A 6,301-nucleotide genomic window follows, 5' to 3' on the forward strand; every position below is an offset into this window, starting at 1 on the left:
CTGAGGTCAGGAGTTCAAAACCAGCCTGACCAACATGGTGAAACCCTGTCTTTTTTAAAAAAAAAACAAAACAAAACAACTAACTGATATGGTTTGGCTGTGCCCCACCCAAAATCTCATTTTGAATTGTAATCCCCATAATCTCCACATGTCAAGAGAGACCAGGTGGAGGTAATTAAATCACAGTAGGGTGGAGGGGGAAGGCCGTGGTTTCACTTATGCTGTTCTCATAATACTGAGTGAGTTCTTATGAGATCTGATGGTTTTAAAAGGGGCTCTTCCCCCTTTGCTTGGCACTTTTCCTTCCTGATGCCTTGTGAATAAGGTACCTTGCTTCCCCTTCACCTTCCACCATGGTTGTAAGTTTCCTGAAGCCTTCCCAGCCATGCAGAACTGTGAGTCAATTAAACGTCTATCCTTTATAAATTACCCAGTCTTGGGCAGTTCTTTATAGCAATATGAAAATGGACTAATACATTAACCTTGAGATAACCATCATTGTTGTCTCAGAATTACAAAATTTTAAGGACAAATTCTGAAGTGTTGAATGGCTGAGTTAAAGAACATGAACAATTTTAAGAACTTGATAAACAAGATCAAAATACCCTTTGGGAAGGCTGCATCGGTTTCACTCTCATTACTCATTCAATAAACACACAGTGAGCATGTGTAGAGTTTATACTCTGTGCCAGGTATATATGGAAGAATAAGCCACAGTTCTCAGAGGTTTGAAATTTAACTGGGTGATATAGGCATGTAAATAGCCAGCAACAATAAGGTACGATGTAAATTTAAGGTGACAGTGGAAACCCAAAGGAAAAGGTCTCAATTTACTCTTTTTCCCCCCCCCCAAGATGGAGTCTTCTTCTGTCGTCCAGTCTGGAGTGCAGTGGCAGTATCCCAGCTCACTGCAACCTCTGCCTCCTTGGTTCAAGTGATTCTCCTGCCTTGGCCTCCCGAGTAGCTGGAACTGAAGGCATGCACCACCATGCCCGGCTAATTTGTGTATTTTTAGTAGAGACAGGGTTTCACCACGTTGGCCAGGCTGGTCTCAAACCCCTGAACTCAACTGATCCACCTGCCTTGGCCTCCCAAAGCACTGGGATTACAGGCGGGAGCCACAGTGCCTGGCCCTGATTTACTCTTGTTTAGTAAGGGAGGTGATATCTAAGGACACCAAGCTGTTTTCTCAGCCTGTGTCAGCCATCTTCACCTATTCTGGGTGTTACCTTAAAAAAAGTTGCTATTTTTTATAGATTAAACCTTTACATCTTAAAAGCATGTTTATTTTATTTATTTATTTTTTTAGATAGAGTTTCGATCTCGTTGTCCAGGCTGGAGTGCAGTGGCGTGATCTTGGTTCACTACAACCTCTGCCTCCCAGGTTCAAGTGCTTCTCCTGCCTCAGCCTCCCGAGTAGCTGGGACTACAGGCACCCACCACCATGCCCAGTTAATTTTTGTATTTTTAGTAAAGATGGAGTTTTGCCATGTTAGCCAGGCTGGTCTTGAACTCCTGACCTCAGGTGATCCACCAGCCTCGGCCTCCCAAAGTGCTGAGATTACACACCTGGCTAATTTTTTTTTTTTAAGTAGAGATGGAGTTTCACCATGTTGGCCAGGCTGATCTTGAACTCCTGACCTCAGGTAATTCCCTCACCTCAGCCTCCCAAAGTGCTGGGATTACAGGCATGAGTGGCTGCTCCCGACAAGGACTGTCCTAGATTTTGACTTTCCTCCCTCTCTGGACTCTGTACACAGAGTGTTTCACTTCAGAGCATCTTTTTCTGTGTTTTTTCTTTCTTTCTTTTTTTTTAAAGATGGGGTTTCACCATGTTGGCCAGACTGGTCTTGAACTCTTGACTTCGTGATCCACCCATCTCGGCCTCCCAAAGTGCTGGGATTACAGGCGTGAGCCACCGCGCCCAGCTGATGTGTTTTTTCTTTATTTAAGTCTGACTCTTCCTCTTTGCTCAGTGTAACTGCTGGGAAGAAATGGCTTCTGTATTATTCTCACTTCAAACGGGCGTATCAGCTTAGGTCTTTGCCTTGAGGATCAAAATATTATCACCTTTGCTCATACTCCTTACGACCATCTCTGTCCTCTCCTGGGAGACCAGTATCTGCATTCCGCATCCTGCCACACCTGGAGAGACAGGGAGGCTGGATCTGGGTTTGCGTTTGCCTCCTGGGCTTTCATCCTATGAAGCAGGTGTTATTGTTTTTCTTTTAGCTGAGCAGCTAAAGCTAACAGAGGATGAGGGGTTTCCCCAATATCCACAGGTAATAGCTATATAAACATTTGTAGTTCTTTTTCCTGCCCAACTAAACCCTATGCCCAGTATGGAGAATTCCTTTAGGCATAGATGCCATAGAGCAGATGCTTGTATTCCCAGCCTCCCTTGCAGCTAAGATGTGGGCCTGAGTGAAGCATCACAAATCCCATGCCCCTTTTCCTAACTTAGTAGAGCTGGACCACGAAGAAGCAGGGGCCACAGGGAACTCTCCTAAAGTGGTCACAAGAGTGATACAAGAGTCCAGCTGTGACAACAAGACTAATAAACTGAAAAAAGAGAATGCAAATAATTAAGTGCTTATTGCTATAGGAATTACTGATATTTAAATATTCTAACATGGTCCCAAGACACCACCCCATTTGACAGATGAAAACACCGAGACCTACAGAGAGGTAAGCATATTATTTAGTTAGTGACAACATCAGAATGGAAATTGGAGAGTCATGACTTTCTTTTTACTGTGTTTATGCGACGTTACTCTTGTTTCCAGTTAACGGAATGATCTAGTTACTTGCACTTGTTTACCGATGTCACAAGGGTGTCAAGCTTGTAGGGGGATCACGGAGCACAGAGAAGTTTCTCTAATGGATAGTGGAGTGGAAGGAGGATGAGCTTTGCAGTCAGAGATGGGTTTGAGTCCTTGTCTCGGCCACTTTCTAGCTGTAGCTATGGATGCTTGGCCATTTGCTTAGTCCCTGAGCATCAGCTTTCTAATCTGTTAGTCCATTCACGTTGTTATAAAGGAATACCCGAAGCTGGGTAATTTATAGAGAAAAGAGGTTTGTTTTGGCTTATAGTTCTACAGGCTGTACAGGAAGTGTGGTGCCGAAATCTGCTTCTGGTGAGGGTCTCAGGCAGCTTCCAATCATGGTGGAATGCAAAGGGAGGCTAGCATGTCACATGGTGAGATAAAAAAGAGCAAGAGAGATGCTAGGCTCTTTTCAAAAGCCAGACCTTGTGTGAACTACCAGAACAAGAACTCACTCATTACCATGGGGATGGCACCACGCCATTCACCAGGCCCACCTCCAACATTGGAGGTCACATTTCAACATGAGATTTGGAGGGAACACACATCCAAACTATGTCATCATCCAAAGATCCAAAGATAAGGATAGTAATTTATACCTAATAAGATTTCTTTTTTCTTTCTTTTTTTTTTTTTTTTGAGACAGAGTCTCGCTCCATCGCAGGGAGCCGGGCTGGGATGCAGTGGCGAGACCTCGGCTCACTGCAACCTCCACCTCCGGGGTTCAAGCAATTCTCCTGCCTCAGCCTCCCGAGTAGCTGGGGCTACAAGCACGTGCCACCATGCCCAGCTAATTTTTGAATTTTTAGTAGAGACGGGATTTCACCATGTTGGCCAGGATGGTCTTGATCTCTTGACCTCGTGATCCACCCGCCTCGGCCTCCCAAAGTGCTGGGATTACAGGCTTGAGCCACCGCGCCCAGCCCCTAATAGGATTTCATAAGGAACAAATGTAGTAATACATGTCAAGCATCTTGCACGTGGTAGGTGATTGATACATATTTACAAATGTCAATAAATATTAACATTATTATTATTCTCATTTAATGTACATAATTAGGAGTTAGTTATCAAGAGAGTACTTGCGTTAGTCAGTACTACATATTAATATAATTTCAGCTCTGCCAGCAGGAACTAAGGTCAGGAAATAATGGATATTAAGAAGATAAAAGAGGGGCCGGGCACGATGGCTCACGCCTGTAATCCCAGCACTTTGGGAGGCCGAGGCGGGTGGATCATGTCAAGAGATCGAGACCATCCTGGCCAACATAGTGAAACCCCGTCTCCACTAAAATATAAAAATTAGCTGGGCATGGTGGCATGCGTCTGTAGTCCCAGCTACTCGGGAGGCTGAGGCAGGAGAATTGCTTGAACCCTGGAGGTGGAGGTTGCAGTGAGCTGAGATCGCGCAACTGCACTCTAGCCTGGCACCTCTTTTATCTTCTTTTTTTTTTTTGAGACAGTCTCAAAGAAGATAAAAGAGGCTGGATGTGGTAGCTCATGCCTGTAATCCCAGCACTTTGGGGGGCGGAGGTGGGGAGATTGCTTGAGGCAAGGAGTTCAAGACCAGCCTGGGCAACATGGTGAAATCTCATCTTTACAAAAAATATAAAAAAATTAAAATTAGTTGTATTTAATTTTAATGGTGGCACATGCCTGTAGTCCCATGTACTTGGGAGGCTGAGGCAGGAAGATCGCTTGAGCCTGGGTGGTTGAGGCTGCAGTGAGCCATGTATCACACCACAGCACTCCAGTCTGGGTGGCAGAGTGAGACGCTGTCTCCAAAAAAAAAAAAAAGGAAAATAAAAGTAAAATCTTAACTATTTACAAAGTTGAAGAGCATAATGAGGGCTGTTACAGATGGATATTCCGGTTGCACACTGCTCAACACAGTAATATAGTTTGCATAGACTGTAATGCGAATGGCACTCTCTGGATTTGTTCAGTGCACAACTCTAACAGTCATACATGGTAGCTTCCAAGATAATAGCTAGTAGCCTCCAAGATAATAGACAGTAATGGTCTTCAATGAACAACTGGGCATCTTGTGACAAGGAAAGCAGAAAGCAATTAAAGATGTTTTTGGATTTCATGATTGGAAGGGTCCTTGGAGATGATCTAGTTCAACCCCCTCATATTTCAGATGGGAAAACTAAGATCCAGGGAGGGGAAAGTATAAGGTTCATCCAGGGCAGAACTGGGACAAGAACTGTGCGTCGAGGCTCTTTGCTATTGCCCTTTGTGTTTACGAAAATTTCATTGTTGGCAGGAGTTAGCATTCCAAATCACATCTTAAAACCCCTAGAGAGAAGGAAGACTTGCAACTGCTTTGCATTTTCTAGGCTTTGTGGGGAACAAACCCAGGACGGCTAAGCAGGAATTTGTTGAGTTCTGGGTCTTTGCTCTTCAGTGTCCTGCATGTTTCCTCAGGGTGAACAATTCCTGTTGAGAAATGCCCCTTTGAAAGCATTTTGTTTGCTCTGTCTTTGACTTGATGTTAGCTGGCAAGTGGTGTGGTTTGCTAATAACCTCAACCAGGTTGCTGGCTTGGTAGTAATCTGAGAACAGTGTCTCTGGAGACCAGCTGAACTCCTTCGAAGTTTGCTGTGGTGAATTGGTGTACTGCTTCAGATATTAATTCGGAATCAAACAGAGCCTGAGTAAGGATGATGGGAGACTACAGGAAGCTGATGTTGGGCATTAAGTGCCTTGGGTTTTAAATTAATAGCCAGCTATGCATTGCCAATTCCTTTTCCCTATCCTGCACAGCCAGGTATTTGTCAGTAAATGGATATGTGGGAGGCACTGTGCCACTAAGTGCTGTGGGAAAGCCAGGAAGAATCAAATTCAAGGGGGTAAGTTTATCCCAGAGGACTGGTGCCTTTGGGAGAGAGCTGTGTGCAGAAATTGAACCTGAGCTATGCTTTGAAAAATGGGTAGGTTTAGAGCAGAGGAGGTAGAAAAGAAAAAGAGAATGGGGAAAGCATTTTGGGTGGGAGTAAGGACAAGCTCAAAAGCTTAGAGGGAGAAATTTACAAGGGGTGTTTGGTAAATGAAATATAGATCAATCTAACCAGTAGTGAGAAGTTATGAAAGGAAGATTGAGCTTTGTGCAGTGGCAATATTGTAGCCAATGAGGTTTATCCGAGGCTCGATTGTTGCTAATTGAAGGGAAAAAAAACATAAAGGAAAGAAAGGACTTTGGTTTAGCTTGGTAGATCCTTAAACCCCAAATGTGGGAGACCTTATTTATTTATTTATTTGAGATGGGATCTCGCCCTGTTGCCGAGGCTGGAGTGCAGTGGTGCAATTACAACTCACTGCAGCCTTGAACTTCTGGGTTCAAATTATCCTTCTGCTTCAGCCTCCTGAGTAGCTGGTGTAAGGCCGGTCGCCTAGCCAGGAGCTCGGACACCCCCCCCCAGACTCCCACACCGGGAGCTCGGACACGCCCACCACCCCCTCTCTCCTAGAAA

The 6,301-nt window shown here is 44.6% G+C and overlaps 1 pseudogene; it reads left to right on the forward strand.

The window, feature by feature from the left end:
* The first annotated feature begins 5,929 nt into the window (after positions 1–5,929).
* On the forward strand, positions 5,930–5,996 carry LOC135269601 (U4 spliceosomal RNA; annotated as a pseudogene).
* Positions 5,997–6,301: the final 305 nt, after the last annotated feature.

The sequence above is a fragment of the Aotus nancymaae genome, unplaced genomic scaffold (assembly GCF_030222135.1).
Source record: "Aotus nancymaae isolate 86718 unplaced genomic scaffold, 86718_ANA_hifiasm-v0.15.2.pri h1tg000053l, whole genome shotgun sequence".
Taxonomy (NCBI): Eukaryota; Metazoa; Chordata; class Mammalia; order Primates; family Aotidae; genus Aotus; species Aotus nancymaae.